The 18548-nt window shown below is 40.0% G+C and overlaps 2 long non-coding RNA genes across 5 annotated transcripts in view; one reads left to right on the top strand and one right to left on the bottom strand.

Moving 5' to 3' along the window:
* Nucleotides 1-14836: 14836 nt before the first annotated feature.
* On the bottom strand, nt 14837-15834 carry LOC129506360 (uncharacterized). The gene is made up of 2 exons (XR_008663747.1): nt 15585-15834; nt 14837-15472 (listed from the first exon to the last, which is right to left on the bottom strand). It is a non-coding gene; the product is annotated as an uncharacterized LOC129506360 (long non-coding RNA).
* Nucleotides 15835-15974: 140 nt separating this feature from the next.
* The window catches only part of LOC129506361 (uncharacterized), a 158803-nt gene continuing 156229 nt past the window's right edge, over nt 15975-18548 (top strand). For all 4 annotated transcript variants that reach the window (XR_008663749.1, XR_008663750.1, XR_008663748.1 and 1 more), the window contains exon 1: nt 15975-16817. This is a non-coding gene — a long non-coding RNA (uncharacterized LOC129506361). The remainder of the gene's footprint in view (nt 16818-18548) is intronic.

Below are 18548 nucleotides of genomic sequence, written 5' to 3' on the forward strand. Positions count from 1 at the left end.
CTCCTACCGAGGTAAAAATACTGCAAACTTATTCTCTGCATATGATGAAGCAGGATGTATCTCAGGGGTAAGAGAATTAAGTCAACATTTGTGTATTGGATGCTGAGACCTCCAGATAAGTTTACCAACTTGGTTCCCAGATTCGGAGCAGCTAGGCTTTCAACTTCCAAGGAGGAGATTAGAAGATCCTTCTAAATGGACTCTGATCAGCCCAAAAGGAAAGACCTGAAGATACTGATGTGGGAAGTTCCCTAACTATGAGCCTGAAGAAATTACTCTAAGATATATTTACAACTGACAAATCCCCATCTGTATACTCAGAATCACAGCAGTCAGTTTATTGCCTTATTCTTAAATCTGAGTGGATGACCAAGGATTATCAGATTACTTAAGGGAACCCACTATCACACTATCATGTGAGACATTTAGACATTTAAACTTGAAAATGGGAGAGTATAAACTTCATAAAACGATTGGAAGAAAAAGTTGAGAAAATTCCCTAGAATGCAGAACAAAAAGAAAGGGCTAGTTCAAGAAATTCAAAATCCAAATCATAAGACCTCCAAAATGAGAAGGGGGGCTTAAGGGGGTGTATGGGGATAGTCATCTATGAAACAATCTAAGAAAAATTTCCAGAACCGAAGTACATGAGTTACCAAATTAAATGGGTTCACCAAGAGCCTACCACAATGGATAAAAATAGATCTATACCAAAGCCTGTGATCAAGAAGTTTGAGCACACAGAAGACAAAAGTAGACCTTAAAGCTTCCAGAGAGAATATAAAACAGGACAAATACCAAGGACTAACACTCAAATGGCGTTCAACAACTGTTTAACAACAATACTGGAAGCTAGAGGGCAGTGGAACAAGGCCTTCAAATATTTCAAAGAAAAAATATTTGCTAAATGAATTAGTGATTTCGAAGTGTCTTTTTTTTTTTTTTTACAATTTTTTATTTTTAAGCAGTCTCTACACCCAACACAAAGTTAAACTTACAGCCCTGAGATCAAGAGCATGCTCCTTGGGCTGAGCCAGCCAGGCTCCCCCAGGAGTTTCTTTAAAATAGCTTTATATTAATCATTGTTAAACCAATGTTTACTGCTTTTCTCTGGTTTCAGTCAATGTGAGTTGGGGATAAAGAGATATGCCTAACTGGGTCAAATAGAACACACAGGGGAATCAGAGTGCTTGGGTGTCCAACTCTTAGTTTCAGCTCAGACCATGATCTGTGGGTTCTGGGGATCGAGCCCCAAGATAGGTTCTGCTCTCAGTGCAGAGTCTGAGTGAGATTCTGTCTCCCTCAGCCTCTCACCTCAACCCCGCCTCTCAAATATATAAATAAATCTTAAAAAGAAAAAAAGAATACACAGAGGCATCACCTGCAAAAACACATACAATTTTTACTTTCTATTTTCTCAGCATTTCTAAAGCATTTTGAAAATATTAGTGTCCTCTGGGATGCCTGGGTGGCTCAGCAGTTGAGTGTTTGCCTTTGGCTCAGGGTGTGATCCTGGAGTCCCAGGATCAAGCACCACATTAGGCTCCCTGCATGGAGCCTGCTTCTCTCTCTGCCTGTACCTACCTCTCTCTCTCTCTCTCTCTCTCTCTCTCTCTCTCTCTCTCTCTCTGTCTCTCATGAATAAATAAATAAAATCTAAAATATATATATATTAGTGTCCTCTGAACTTTTAGCAAAGAATCTTAAGTATTATATTCTCTTTTGAATATAGTTAAATTCAATATACATACCTTTTACATCAAATGTCATTTATTCACTACCATGAGGAAAGCATCATAAACACCAAATGCCTCTTTTGGAATGTGTCTTTACCGTGTATTTGAAGAGGAGGTGTCCAGAAACTAGACCAACTAATAGAACTGTCTTGGGAAAGCTGACAAACATCAGACTATTTATTTATTCTGCTCTACCCATTTAAACTTTGCTTGGAATAAAAGTTTGAAAACTGATGTATACTACCAACAGGGACTGAAGACATTCCACATTTATGTAGTCAATGTATTCATCTTGTATGGGCATCTGAGGTGTATATCATACTTAGGAATGTCTATCTCCCTTTGTGATTATAAAAATAAAATAAATTTCACTCATAATTCTTTTCTAGGACTAGTAATTTAACTTATTTGTGTTTAAATCTTCAACCTATTAGAATTTACTTTGATGTAAAGAGTGTGGTAGGGATTCAGCTTATTTTTTCCAGTTGGCTATAGGATTATTCCCAATCATTTGTTGAATGCAATGCTCTGAATTAGATATCTATATTAAATTACTTAATTCTTTCATTCAGTTCACTGTATTAAAGAACAAATGCTCAATAATCAAGAAAGACAAGTAGGAGATGAAAGAAAATGAGGATAACTGGGAGAAATCTAAATTTAGAGGTTAAGATTTTAAAAGATTCTGTTACTATCAGTGACAAGCTCATTTTTTATCACCTGGAAAGACAACCTGGTGTTTGAAGTTGATAACACTCTCAACAACTATTTTAAGAAGAGCCATTCCTTCTCTATTATAATTATGTACAGCTCTCTCGTACTTAGGTTTTTAGTATGTAGAAGTTTTACTTTGTAGGAGTAAGGAGTCACTTATTACATGTGTTATAGGAAGAATTCTCTGTTCTCTGTTTTTTATCTCATGACCTATTTTGGAAATAATTAATCATTAACCTGTGATTGTAGCTTGCACATCCCTCTAAATATGTAAGCTGACTTCCATCCTGTTATATGAGCACATGTGTGTTCAGAGCTACCTGACTTAAAAAGACATTCGGTATTAGAACCCTCCAGAAAGGAAGACATTGGCCTTAAATATATGAACATACAGAGCCAGGCCTGAAATATTCACGGGAGTAAGAAAATTCTTTTTTGGCTTCTTCAACTCTTCTTGTGACCTCAGCTCTCTAACTTCTGAAAATAAGTGCAGACACATAGCACTTAGAAGAGTGGTTTTCAAAGTGTGGTCCCAGAGGCACCCAGCTGGCTCAGTCAGTAGAGCACCATGACTTTTGATCTCAGGGTGGTGAGTTTGAGCCCCATGTTGGGTATAGAGATTACTTAAAATAGAAAGAGAGGAAAAAATAAAACAACAACAACAAAGTGTGGTCCTTGGACCAGTAGCCTCAGGTTCTCCTCACAGTTCATTAGAAATGCAAATGCTTGGACTCCATCCTTAGAAACTCTGAGGGTAGGGCTAGCAATCTATTTTTCACAAGTCCTTTCTGTGATTCCTCAGGACAATAAAGATGAATATGAAATGAATTGCCAGTGTGTATTTACTTTGAAAAGATAAAGACCACTGGGAAAATGTACTTAGCAAGGTAGAGCATTCCTTGAGAAATGCATTCTCTAGCATTCCTAGAGAAAGGAATAGTGTGGACTCATAAACTGTTTTGAAATGGTTGCTAAAAGCAAATGTTATTGCTGGTGAAAAGTCCAGGAAGAGGTGAGATGCCAAGTTCAGCTTTCACCACGTGTCAGATCCTATGAATTTTTTCTTATAAGTCATTGGTATCTTAGGCAAATTCAATCTAGTATGATAAATGGCCTGCTTATTTTAACATTTATGAAAAAATCAGGAGAATGCATAGTCAATATTCTCAAGGTCTTAGGTATATGTGCCATTAGTTTCTCTCAACTAAGGACTCTTCAGGGGGAAAGGCTAGAGTCTCCTTTTCTTATTAATAACTGTATCTTCTGTCTAACCTCAGTAATCCCTCAGTAATTGTTTATTAATTAAATGAGAAATTGTATTTCCAGTGAAAGTTGCCTTGTCTTGTGTTCATTCCCCTGAGTGTTTGATAAAACGAATTGATTGACTTGGATTGGATGATTTAGATTGCACTTAATTATCTGCACTTTCATTTGAGAGGAGTTAGAGAACAATTGTTCTCATATACTGCAGAAATATTTTATTTTAGGACCATCTGTTGAATTTCTAATTTCATTTCACCAGCATTTTTATGCAATTAAACATTAAATTTTGGTGATTGGCACATTCTTCTCTAAATCCAAAATATCTTACTATAATTTTTCCTGTTTCATTTGCATTATAAGCCTACAGGATTTTTTTTATTGTTTCTAATCTTTAAACATATCACCTTAAGCTTTCAAACTATATTCAGTAGCATGATAAAAGAATGCCATTGAATATTTTAAACATCTTTTACTTCTTCCAGAGTTGGGAATGAAACCTGAGGAAAATACTAGATGGGACTGGCTCATTATTCCCCAAGTCTTTGGCTCCTCTTTTCCAACTCTATTTCTAATTTCTATTTCTATCTTGATTTTACTTTATTTTTAATAAGCTATGTTTGATGGGATTAAAACTGGCAAAGATATAAGTATTCTTTATTTATTTTAGGGTTGTATTTAGTCTTTAGATATGACTAGGCTAGGATTAAAGAAAGTGAAAATGAAAGCATTAATAATCATCTAGAATACACTTCCATTTTCTTCAGCAACATTTTTATTTGAACAAGTGGATTAGTATTTCATTTCTCTTTTAACCCGATAATGCGGTTTTCTTAGAAACACAGCTTCATTACATTCATTTGTTGAATCAAAAGTGCTCTGATTTGTTTTTTGATGACCTCTGTAGGAACAGAAGCACTAATCTATAAGCAAAAACTCTCTAAGTTGGCTCTCCCAGAGTACTCCTGTATTGACTTGTGTGACCGTCAGTTACACCTGAATGAAGCTCACAATTATAATGAGATCAAAATCATAAGCTCATCCCCAAAGGATCCGTTAACTTCTCTTGGAGAAGAACGGGTCTCTTCACTACAGATCAGTCTTCTATTCCTGACCATCTCAAAAAGTATTGGTCCCAGGAAGGAATAAAGAATGCAACTGGCTCATCAGTCACATCATCTGTTTTGTTTTTTTTATGATAGTTACACACACACAGAGAGAGAGAGAGAGAGAGAGAGAGAGAGAGGCGCAGAGACACAGGCAGAGGGAGAAGCAGGCTCCATGCACCGGGAGCCCGACGTGGGACTCGATCCCGGGTCTCCAGGATCGCGCCCTGGGCCAAAGGCAGGCACCAAACCGCTGCGCCACCCAGGGATCCCTGTATGGTGGTTTTTGCTCTGTCTATAGAACTAAACTGATTTGCAGATAGGTTATGTATAGAGGACTTAAAAGAACTATTGGAAACATTGGGATGATCTGGTAATGGGTAAGAAAGTGGGAGTGGGTGAGGACATACGTTCAAATGGAAACTAATTATCTGCATTTATATGACAAACTCAAAATTCAGATCATACTCTAAACACCATTTTAAAACCTAATTATTTAATAGACATTTTCAAACATCTACAAAGGTAGATAGAATAGTATAATCAGTACCCTTGAACCTACCATGTGGTTTCAACAATTATTCAAGCATCCCCACCTCTGGATGAATTTGAAGAAAACATTAAATAGGTCATCCACAAATCATTCAAAATGCTTATATATATAAAAAAAGAATGCTTCTTTGAACTATAATGACAAAATCATCAACACATCTCCAGTGTTTATAAAAATGCTTTAATATCATAAAATATTCAGAAAGTAACTGAATGTAGATGAATATTGTGAATAATGCTACAATGAGCATGGAAATGTAGATATCTCTTCAACATAATGATTTCAAATAAAATTTACCCCAATTGTCTCATGAATTTTTTTTAATTTTTTTTTAATTTATTTATGATAGTCACAGAGAGAGAGAGAGAGAGAGAGAAAGAGGCAGAGGGAGAAGCAGGCTCCATGCACCTGGAGCCCGATGTGGGATTCGATCCCGGGTCTCCAGGATCGCGCCCTGGGCCAAAGGCAAGCGCCAAACCGCTGCGCCACCCAGGGATCCCGTCTCATGAATTTTTTAATCATATAGTTGAAACTCGTATACTGTGGAGTTTAGGAGTGCCAACTTGCACATAGTTGAAAATCTACCTTTACTTTGACTCCCCCAAAACTTAACTACTAGGAGCTTACTGTTGACTGGAAGTCTTACTGATAACCCAAGACAGTAGACCAACACATATTTTGTACATTATAGGTATTATATATTGTACAGTATAATAAAGCAAGCTAGAGAAAAGAAAATGTTACTAAGAAAATTATAAGAAAAATACATATACAGTGTTTATTCAAAAAAATTCCACTTATATAAGTGAACCCCCACAGTTCAAACTGATGTTGTTCAAGGGCCAACCTGTAGTTTATCTGTTTAAATTGAGATCCAAATTTGGGGCAGCTGGGTGGTTTAGTCAGTTAAGCATCTGATTCTTGATTTTGGCATAGGTCATGATCTCGGGGTCATGATCTCCCGATCTTGGTATCAAGCCCTGTCTTGGGCTCTGCATTCAACAGAGAGTCTGCTTGAGATTCCCTCTCCCTCTGCCCCCCACCCCATTCTCTCTCTCAAATAAATAAATAAATCTTTTCTTAAAATGAGATCCAAATAAGATCCATAGAGCGAATTGTGTAATGTGTTAAATATTTTAATCTATGACTTCCCCCTACTTCTCATTCAATTGATTTGTTAAAGCCACCTGGGCTGCCCCTAAATGTTTTTTTCTATTATTTATTGTTTAAAGAAAGGCTAATCAATAGGTATATTTATGGCCAGGCCTACAAATCATGACATATCATTCAGCTATTATATATATCTAACTCTAGGGTGGAGTTTGCAAACAATTAATTAAAAGGTAGCCGCAAATATAAAATCACTGTGGGGGAACACTATTTATTTTAGTCCCTAACACTCATCACCCCCTAAGGATATTCTACTTCTTGGAACTGCAATCCCTTTCACAGTCCCTGGACACTTAATTACTAGGCAAGAGGATAAGGTAAGGCTTGATGAGAGTATGATAAATGGAAGATTTTTGTTGATAAACTGTATTGGTTCGCTCACTGATAATTATGCAAAAGGTTATAAAAAGAGAGTCACCATATCCCAATCACCCCAAATTCCCTATTTGGCTGATTGGAAATATTTGGACTGGCTAAAATGTTAAAGTGACTTAAAACATCTTCCAATAAATACAATTGGTATACATCTTGGAATACTAAAAGTTTTCTTTAATTTTTGAATGGGATGCTTCTAATTTCAATTGGTAGATGATATGATCTGCCTCTTTCTGAGGCAGAATGTTTGAAAGCTCTTTCCTTTAGGAAGAAAATGAAATTGTAATAGCAGTTTTTAGAGGGAAGCCAATGGTGATGTCATCACTCATTGCCTTTATTTACACAGTTCATGTGGTCAGGTTCTGTGTGATAAAGGTGCTATTGGTCAAAACTCATTATATGAAGTTAGTTGCAATTCATAGGTGTGATAAAAAAATTAACTCACCCTACAGAACAGTTAATATTCAGGGTTAACAGAACATTCACCTTCATATTATAGGGGGGGAATCTTAAGCATTAAATGCTTATAAGGAGAACTCAAAGTGGGTTTGAAACTTTATAGAATTTTGATGTTCTGATCTCAGGATACTTAGAGCCTACCATGGCAAGATAGAAAACTGGTGTAAATGCTTTCCTATACGCAATAACAATAATGTCCTTTCTTTCTGCTAATTTTTGAACATTGTGGTAAAAGACTTTTGTGATGATTATGATTGCCAAATAAATACTGTTATATTTGAATTTCAAGTATACAAGGAATAATTTTTTTAAAGATTTTATTTACTCGTGAGAGGCAGAGAGAGGCAGAGACATAGGCAGAGGGAGAAGTGGAGGGAGAAGCAGGCTCCCTGCGGGGAACCTGATGCAGGACTCGATCCCAGAACCCCAGGATCACAACCTGAGCTGAAGGCAAACACCCAACCACTGAACCACCCAGATGCCCCTACAAGGAATACTTTTTTAGTATAAATATGTACCAAATATTTCATGGAACATATTTATTCTAAAGATGATTTGTTCTTGATCTAAAATTCAGATTTAATTGGGCATCCTGCATTAAATCTGGCAACCCTGTGGATAAATAGAGCCTAATGGTGACTGATCTTTGAAAATGAAAAAGAAGTACATGTTGTATAATGCACACAACACTTCTAAAACTTTAATGTGCATACAAATTACCTTGGCTACTTGTTAGAAAACAGATCTTGATTCTGCAGATCTAAAATAGGACCTGAGATTCTGCATTTCTAACAACCTGCTGCTTTGTATTGATGTTGTTATTCCATGAACCATAATTTGTGCAAGGCTATCATGGACGTCTTTTGTCCTTGGTTGTTTTTGTTTTGGTGGCCCAGCATCTGAACTCTCTTACCTTAGGGAATTCACTGATATGTGATTCTTGGAAGAAAGTGAAGCCCCATTCTCACTATCTAGAAACTAAGAGAAGTTGTCAAATACTTTACCACCTGCCTTTGCAGCCTGGATTCAGGTACAAAACCTGCCTTTGGCCAATCAGAATCACCTGCATGGCCTTGAATAGAGAACTAGAAACACGAGGAAGCAATGAATGATAGCTATCAGTTCTCATGCAACAGTGCAGTTGTGGCCAAATCACATTCCCAGGGCAGCGACAGTGGTGGAAGAAAGGGGCAGATAGTTGAGTGTGCTTAGAAGGATCCGTGATAGCAGTCTTCTCACCATGCTTGTCTCTGCAGCATGACTTTGGGTATTGTTCTTGGCTGCACAGCTCTGAGCTTGGTTCTCAACCCCCATAATGATTCTGTGAGTTGGCCACTGTCTTTACTACTAAATTAGTCAGAATTGATTTTCATTGCTTGAATCTAAGAACCCTGATGAAGCCAAAGGGTCTGCCAGAAGATAGCTGGCTTGCACAGCGCATCAACTGCAGTATGCGTATGAGATTCCACTTAGGTCACCACTCAGGATGATCTCTGCCACACAGGGTGAAGACAATTCTGTGAAAGGTACAACCTCCTCTTGATGGAAGAGTATCTATTTCCTGGCATACATCTCCATGCCTTTTCTGGTGATGAGGTTTCTGACAATGACTAGTCTTGGTTTAAGAGAACTAGATTTATATGCTAACCCTGTAATTAACTAGTTATGTCACTTTGAGTAAATCACTTAACCTCTGTGAGTTCCATTTTCTTGCCTATGAAAGGGAATTTAAAAATAAATTAAGACTACATGTGTATTATTGCATTTTTCATTATAATTGTTTTTTTACAATTTTATTGAGGTATAGTTTATATATTAACACATTCATCCCTTTTTGAGTATATGCAATTCAATGATTTTTAGTAAATTTATCGAGTTATGTAGTCATTACTATAACCAATTTTTAAAACATTTGCATAACCCCGGTAAGATCCTTCATGATTACAGTCAATGCCTATTCCCGCCACTAAGTTATCTTCTGTATTTATAGATTTGCCTTTCTTGGGTATTTCATATATATAGAACCACACATTCATAATTATCTGTTACACTAGTTTTTTCCCTTCTATATGGTGAGTTTCCAAAAGGCCTTTGTTCATTTGAGCTGTTATCTTTATTGAAGCATTAATAGCACAGTGCTTTGTACATAGTACAAGAACTCAAGATAATAAAATAAAAAGACACTGTTAATTTCTTACAAAGTTGTTGTGAGAATTAAAGAGCCTATTAGGTTCTTGCTACTCAAAATGTTGTTCCTGGACCAGCAGCATCACCCAAAATCTAGTTAGAAATGTGGTCTTGGGTCCCATCTCAGACTTAGAACCTGCAATTTCATAAGATTCTCAGGTGATTTATATTCTCATTAAGGCTTGAGAAACAATGCTCTATACTCTAAATTCTAGGGCAGAGATTATGTGTGGCACATAGTAGGCTCTCAATACTATTTGTTGTATGAATAAATGGTGATTCATATGAAAACATTTTGAAAACTGTTCAAGGCCTACATACATGAGATTGCCAAAGAATAGAAGCGTGCATTTTTGGCTTAACTAAAATCTGTTAAAGAAACAGTTTGGACTGATATTTTATAATGCCAGTTTATGTACTGAAGCAAACATATTTATTTTTCTTACATTTAAATGACAATTTCATGAGGAAACCCAGTTTTAGATGAAAAAAAAAAAGATAGTCCTTAACTGAAATGGACTTTATAGTGAGTTTATTAGCATGACAGTTAATTATAAAACTTCTTACTTCTAAAGGTTGACAAAATTTATTGCAGTTCCCTTTTCCATGAGATAAGAACTTGATCAACAGCTAAGAAGCCAGAGTCAGACTTTAAGAGACAGGATTGGTATATGTTATATAGTTAGCTTCAACATTTAACAAGGAAAGCCTATCTAGTTTCCCACTTAGAATAGGCTCTAAATGCTCTAATTTATTCATTTAATCATTCTTCAAATCATCAAACATTTATCAAATTTGTCACTATTTGACAAGTCCTGTCCCAGGGCTTTCTGATGGATTACCAGGTACGATATTCTTGAGGAATTCCATATCAATACAATAATGATAGCTTTTTAACTACATAGGCTAACAAAAGATTTTTCATGCTTTATTAATTCATGAATGTTAAAGCCTTAAAATACTATAAAAATTAAACTACATTGGTTATATGTTTAAAAATGTATTGGAAAAGATAAAATTATATTTTCTTGGTGAATCAGGCTATATGGTTAACATTCTCAAAACAGGAATAGTTTTTATTGAGGGTTGCTCTAAGGAACATAACAAGGATGTCCTGGTTATTTTCCACTTGCTCCTCCAGATCCATTTTTCATCCTATCTGCCTTGTTCTATACTGGAGGCTGATCTCTACAGACTATATCATCCAAGCCCTATAGCTTCTGGTTGAGTTTGGCCAATGGGAGGTACCAAAAGAAGTTTGGAGAGTCGGGTAAAGGAGGAAAAGTGTTTACTCCCCAGTCCCCTCCTGGGCCACATTTGGCAGTGGCTGCATTTCTCTATTTATAGTCTCAACGTTTGTCAGACATCCCCTTCTAAACACAACTCTTAAAAGTTCCTTTCCCTTGCTCCTTCAGGCTTAAGTCTTATTGTTACCAGTTAAGTGTTTTACCATTGTTAGTTGGTTCCCTTAACCCTTCCCACATCTCTATAAATCATTCTTTTATTAAGCTCTTTTTACCCTCTTTGGTGTGCCATCTTTAGTGTTACACGAAGAGGCAATCAATCAGCCAGTATCTAAGGACTGCTTGCTGGGCTGGCACCGTTAAGACATATAATACATGATCCTGCTCCAGAGAGACTTATAGTCCAGTGAAGGAGATAAAACCAACACATGTGAAGCAATTAGGGATCACTACACATTGGTATCTAATGAGAGACATTGGTTTTTTTGCTACTCAGCATTCACCCTTTTGATAACCATACCCTGTTTTCCTCTATTACTCTCAGTTAACATCTTTTGGGAGACTGGACTCCACTTTTAACATGAGTAATCATTCTTCTGGTCACATGCCCTAATCAAAGCCAATAAAATATAAGGAGATTATTGCTGGCACTTCTGGGAAAAATGCATGTACTCTTCCACTGAGATTGCTAACAGTAAGGATTATGTGAACTGGAGCTGCCAGGAGCCACCATATGGAGCCTGAGAATGAAGCCAACACAGAAGACAGAGCCAAGAGATGAAACAAAATAGAATTCTAATGACATTGCTTAAGCCCTTGGATCAAGCTATGCCTTAAGCTAAATATATCACTAGTTCCTTAGTTATGTGAGCCAATAGCCAATATATTCCTTTTTGTATAAGCCAGTTTGTGTTTTTTATCTTGTCACCTGCAACTAAAATAGCTTTAACAATTCACAAATTGGTACCAGAAGTGGGGATTAGTAAGTGAAAGATCTTAAAATGTTGAATCAGTTGATTCAGATGAGGCCTCATTTATACTAGACTGGGAATTCAATAGCAAAGTGGCACCTGTTGTATACTAGAATTTGAAACATGTGCCTAACAAGTATGAAATGCAAAAAAATATTACTAAAAGGTCAGATACTAGAGTACACCAATTATTATATGTTGGCATGTTGGCTTTCAGTTAGGTCATACAAGAGAGACTCAAGTTTAGGATTGAATTTGATTTATCTAAGCCTGAGGGGGGAAAAATACTGCTTTGATATGAATGACCATTTTTGCTAAAGGGTGCAATCAAATATGACAGAAATTTCAATAACCTAGAGCCATTAGGGTTGGAAAAGCCTCAAGAGAATTTTAATGCCAATGAAGGCAAGTGGAAAAGACTGGCACTTGGGAGAAGTCTGAACACACCCAGGCCTCTCTCAAGCAATTCCTGCCTGCTTAGAAAGGTAATAATTATCCAATTCTATTCCCTCTGGCACCACTACTATGCCCATGTCCCTCCCTGCAAAATTAGTAGCTATTCTTTTTTTTTTTTTTTCATTTAATTTTTTTCAGTAGCTATTGTTTCAACTCATTCTCAGGCAGAAACCAAAATGAAGGCCATAAGTGAGGAGTATACCAAGGTCAATTACATAAAGATAAAAATACCTGTATTAGAATCTGGATGCAAAGACTGAAGCTTAAGATAACATCCAGCTTTGGAAGTTTTTTCCCCCCATAAAATTGGCTAGATGCAAACATACTGGAAGCTTAGTAGGAAGTAAAGAAAATTGTGGCACCTGGCTGGCTCTGTCTGTAGAGTGTGGGACTCTTGGCCTCAGGGTCATGAGTTCAAGCCCCACACTGGGCATAGAGCCTACTTAAAAAATAAATAGATAAATTGTATGGTGAGAGAAATCCTAAGTCTGAAGAATAAAGGCCAGTTAATTAGCCTTATTACTAACTGCTGTAACACATAATGCAAAGTTTGATTGGCTTACCACTACCGATGTTTATTTTTCACTGCTGTAAAATCCAATATCAGTATTTCTGATCATCAAGTGGCATTCTACAAGGTCATTCAGCTACCTAGACTCCTTTCATCTCATGGCTCTCTTATGACTATCCTCTAGGGTCCTAGAGTCCTTTCAGTGTAGCCAGAGGAAGAAAAAGAAACCATAGAAGGCATACCTAGTTCTTAACCGCATTGGCAAGAAGTGATTCACGCCACTTCCACTAATATTCCTAAGGAGATAATTAATTGCACAAATTTACCAAGATTAATAGGGGAACTTGGGAAATGTAGTCCTTGCCTATGCAGCTACTTCGTAGCAACAATTCTACATAACAGAAGAGGATCACAGCTATTTGGTGGTAAAAGCTAATTATCTCTGTAATAACAAGTTTTTTTTCAACCCCCACTATATCAGGAAGCAGAATGTTGAAGAGGTGTGGTCCCTAGAAGGATTATACTCCCAACTGTCCATTACAGATATGGCATGGAGGAACAATGGATGAGAGATTCTCCAATAGTTGGACATATGGCAGCCAGATGTGTTGATCAAAGAACTTTCTCCTCTCTCATGGTAAGAAGCCTTGGTGTTTCTGTCCAGCATGATATATGCTATGAATCAAAGACCACTATGTGTTTGCCATTAGTCATTTTTCTGAATATGAGTTTCCGTTGTAGTTGTTCTTTTCTGTCATTATGTATTAAGTATTTTGTAGCTAATTTTATCTTGTAGCTTTAGGTTACTAGACCTTGAGGAACCATACTACTGTATAATAGAGAAACATGCTTATTATCCTGCTGTCCTGGACTCGGGAGTTATCTTCAGTAACTACATGAGAATTTGGATCATCTCTCTTTGGGGAGGAAGTGAGTATATTTTTGGTAGCAGATAATATTATTGCATTGACTAGGCATAAACATTTTTGAAGGCATTGTAGTGGAAGAATGTTTCAGGACATCAGGAGAAGAACAGGGGTGTGTTTCATTACCCAAGACATATCCACTGTTCCTCTTATGACCACACTCTTTTCCTAAAATCACCTTCTTGTGCCATTCATGTGTTAGTGATAGACTCAACTTTTGGGATAGGCTTGTCAATCAGTCCAGGCCAACCTGAGCATCTCTTTCTCTGGCAACAGTGATTGGTTTAGGAATGGGCTCTTGACCTTTGCTGGTAGTGAGGATAGTGTGACCTAGAGTTGCTGGTTTTTCATTTGTGGAGCTTGAGAATGAAGCCAACAGCAGAGAAAAGAGGTAACATATCAGGAAGGATCCACATCTTGCTGACATAATTTGAACTCTTCAGCCAAGCGATGTCTAACAAAACTATCTCGAACTATTCAATTATGTGAGCCAATAAATTCCTTCTTCTATTTAAGCCAATTTGAGTTGGATTTTATGTCCCTACATCCTTACTGAATCAATACTAAGTTGTGTGAGGAGAGATGCATAAACAAAAATACATAAGAATAAATGAACATGAACATACTTGAGACAGACTTAACTAGAACTAAAGTAGATTGAAAAATGGTTCACAGGTTAAGATGGAACTAGGTTGGGGCAAGAGCTTGACTATCAGTCAAAAGAATTTAAATGGAATGGAATAGAAAATATAGCCATGAAACTACTGATGCACGAAGAGAGATGTACTAAAAGTGAAGATTTAGAATGATTGTTCTGACACGTTAGATGGGAACAGAGGAAGAAGGAAGTCAGAAAGACCATCTCCAACTGTTTTCCTGCTCATTGCATAGCATTCATGTTGGCTTCCTTGTTTCCCACTAATTAAAGCTCACCCAACACTGAAAGCCTTTCACTTGTTCTTTTCTCTGCCTGGAAAGTTCCTCTCCCTCTGGCATTTGCTTGGCTTTCTCTCTCATTTCATTCAGGCCACCATTTGAACCTAACTGCATCAAAGAGGACTTTCTAGATCAATTTACTTGAAGTATTAAAAACCATGCTACTCTCGCCTGTATCTCTGTCTGTCCTTCTGCTATTTGTCCTCATGGCATTCATCACTCCAAGACAATATACTGTTTATCTATTTGTCCATTTATTGTCTGAACTATAACGAGATTCCATGAGTGCAAGGACTTGTTTTTATTCACGGATGTGTCCTTGGTGAATACAACAGAGAATGGCACATAGAAAGCCCCCAATAAAAGCTTGTTTGAAGATGAATGAGTGAAGAAGTACAGTAAGATGAAAAAACAATCGCAAGAGGGACGAGTTAGTCACTTAAATTCCTAGCACGTTCCTCTCCTTTCAGCCAAAAAACTGAAGTCTCCCACTTCTGCTCCATCTCCCCAGAGGAAAGAGAATTTAGGGAAGTTCGCTACTGCTGAAGCAAGGGCCTGAGATACTTTCCTGGATGATTCTGGCGAGGAGGTAATTTTCTCCGGAGTTACCCGGTTAACAAGAGTGGTCTCCAATCCCAGACAGGGCTCTTTCTCCATTAGCTCCAAGGAGAGCTCTGAGAGAAAAACGAGGCTGGTGGTGGCTCAAAGACTCAAACGCTCCAGATTATTTCTCTTCCCGGAGATCAGCAACCAGGTGAATTTCAGAATGATGACAACTTGGAGGGGCAAGAGTCACCTGCCGGGAGGCAAGGGGCACCAGGGGTAATCTCCGTGGATCCTTCCTCACCGCGCAGGTCTCTGCCGCGGCCTGCGCAGGAACAAGCCCGCCGACACGTCAGGGCAGAGCGCGGCTTTCACCAAGTTTCCTTCCCAGGCGGCTGCTCCCCGGCCTCCCTTCCCCCCCACCCACCCCCGGCAACCTGCAGGCTCAGCCTCCGATTTCCGCTGATCCGGGCTGCAGGGAGCCGGGAATCCAATTACTTTTCCCGAGGGAGCGCCATCCACTCATCGGGCCGCCAGGAGGGGAGCGGGGGGTCGAGCAGCCGCGGAGACCGCCCCTCCCCCGCCGCCCGGGCCTCCGGGGCCCCGGCAGTCCCGGGCGGGGCGAGCAGAGCTGTGGAGGGGCGCGCGGCGCCGCCGCGGGGACTATTTGTCCTTCCGCGCGCCGCTCCGCGGCCCCGGCGCCGACGTCGAGCGGGCTGAGTGGCAGGAGATTAGCCAAGGGCTTCCCCCGCCGCGCGCCCCCGGCCAATCGGCGCCGCGCGGGCGGTGCTCGAGGGCCGCGCACACGCACATTCCAGGACCCGCGCCTCACGCGAGCAGCCTCCGCCCCGCGCACGCTCCCCTGCGCGCCGCGCCCTGTGGGCCGCCCGCGCGCCTCGCCTCGCGGCCCGGGCCACGTCCAGGCCCGGACCCCGCCGTCTTCTGGGCCGCCGCTGCTGCTCTCTGAAGTGAAAGTGAAATGAGGAAAAGCAGGCCGAGCGGGCTGTAGGGGAAGGGCGGCTAGCACGTGCGTCCAGCCTTCCACTCCTGCCCCACCGTCCAGGCTTGCCTAACAGATGGAGCGAGGCTACGGAGACTCCCTGAGGAGGAAGAAAGAGGACATCCCTCCTGAGTCTTTACAGAGAGCCGGTGGAGGACTCTTGCAGGCTCCTTGAGTGTTCTCTAGTAAGAGGATCTTAACCCCGGTGGATCTCTCACTGGGTTTTCTGCTGTGGTTCAGAGCCCTCCATACGTCCTTTCTCCATCGGGAAGAGACAAAAAAAAAAAAAAAAAAAAAAAAAAAAGCAAAAGCAAAAGCAAAAGCAACCCTCTGTCCTGCACACACGGCCAGACTTACGAGGCCACAGCTGACATACATGCTTGAAGGAGAAAGTGCGCTATTGTGTCTTGTTTTTCCTTTTGAATTACGTCCTCCTGAGACCGTGGCTGACCCTTAGGCCTGTGGCCGTCCTGAATGTGATTGACATGCGTGATTAGCAGGCTAGTGAGAGAGAACCAGGGAAATTGCTATCAAAACAATTACACACAGGGACATCAGAACAATGGCCTGAGAGCCGCCAGGGACTTAGAGACCATCCTAGTTCTGCCACGGATGCCCTCTGGGGCCGTGGCCAACTCAAATCATCTCTTTGTGTCTTCGTTTCCTCCTGGTAAGTTAAAACTATTCTTACTGCTGCCTGTCTCGAAGTATATTATAAAACGTAGACTTAGATAACAGAGGTGAAGACATTGAAGGTTTTGTTTTGGGGGGAAGGTGGTGGTGGTGGTGGTGGTGGCGGCGGTGATGGTTGAAAGGCATTCTCTGAGCAGAAGACTCTGTGAAAGGAAACCGTTTGACCTTCAGCCTGCCAACGGGTCATTTCAGTTAAATTTAATACATGTGTGGGGAGACCAACTCTGTAGCTGCGGTGTTCTGTGCTGGGTGCTAAGTGGTCTTCAGAAGACTTATAATCTGGTTAAACCATGCTATTAACTGCATTCTCAGACCTTCTCCCATGTCTGTGCCAATTCCCACCCCTAAGTCTTGGCCATTTTTATTCTCCTCTTGTGTTCAAGGGCCACGGAGAATTGCTAGCTATAGATACAGAATGATGCTGGCGTTGGGGCTCCTCATTTGAGCCTAAACTGTGGCTTGGGATTCAGATATCTCTGGGTGCATCTGTGGAACTGATGCCCCCGCGCCCCCAAGCCTGTTTCCTGGAGTGACTGAGGAGCTTCCTGGGACAGAACATGTCCTTAGTGAAGAAGGAGCACAACACTGAGCTTCAGCTAGGAAAGACTAAATCTTGATAAAAAGGGAGGCCCTTCTGCATCCAGTCTGGTGTCTCCTGGCCCTCCTCCGAGTCCAGTAGGAAGGGATAGGGGAAGGAATGGGGGGTGGGGAAGAGGATGGAGAGAGGCTATAGGGAAAGCTGAAATATCAGTTTCAGGCTTTCACATCCCATATTTCACATTCAAACACACACACTCCCCTTTACAAGAAAAGATCAAGCTATCGACAGAAGTGCAAGCAACAGAAAACTTGATTCATGGTGGCTTTTGAAAGATAAGGAACTTGTTATCTCATAAAATAGGAGGTTTGAAGGAAAGTGGTTCCTCTATTGGTTAATTGAGTAACTCAAGGATGTTATCGAGGACCCAGGGGAATTTCTTCTTTCTGCTCTGCCATCCTCAGATGATACTCTCTCCTCCCATCTCCCTTCAAGGCTGCACCATAGCTCCTGTATTTTTGGCATCTGATGCAGTAAGGGCATCGCGCAAAGAAGGGGATGTTGTCTCCCACCTCCTTCTGTCTTTCTTTGTCTCTCTCTTTCTCATAATAAAGGAAGGATAGCCCTTTCTAGAGGCCTCTAACAGAACTGAGTCCCACTGGGCAGTCCCCTTGTGTCACATACACATCCTAAACTAACTGCTTGTTAAAAAAAAAAAAAAAAGGATGATGCCAAACATACTTTACCCCTCATGGTGGGGAGAGAAAGCACTTTCTGTGAGCTTGTGGGAGGATATAATCCAAACATCAACTTTTGCCTCAGAAAAATACAAGAGAAAGTGGCTGTGGTTTAGGCCTCAGCAGGTTCCTTCAACTATCCTTTCCTCGACTTCAGAATATTTCTGTATCTACTCTCCTTCATCATGTCTTAAGTTTTTCTATCTTCCTTTGTATTCTTTTTTTTACTATCTCAGTGGAGAGGTAATGCAGCTCTATTTGAGGATCTGGCACTCCATCTACCTCCCTAAGACCTTGCCAATTGTCTTAGCTCCTCACAGTGCTCCCTAAGCCACATGCTGTTACCTGCAGGCTGTCCCAACCTAGCATTCCACCAGTGAGAATAAGAGATCTGAAGCTTCTTTTGTTGTGCCAGAAGAATCTAGATTGAAAG

This window comes from Nyctereutes procyonoides, unplaced genomic scaffold (genome assembly GCF_905146905.1).
Source record: "Nyctereutes procyonoides isolate TBG_1078 unplaced genomic scaffold, NYPRO_anot_genome, whole genome shotgun sequence".
Classification (NCBI taxonomy): domain Eukaryota; kingdom Metazoa; phylum Chordata; class Mammalia; order Carnivora; family Canidae; genus Nyctereutes; species Nyctereutes procyonoides.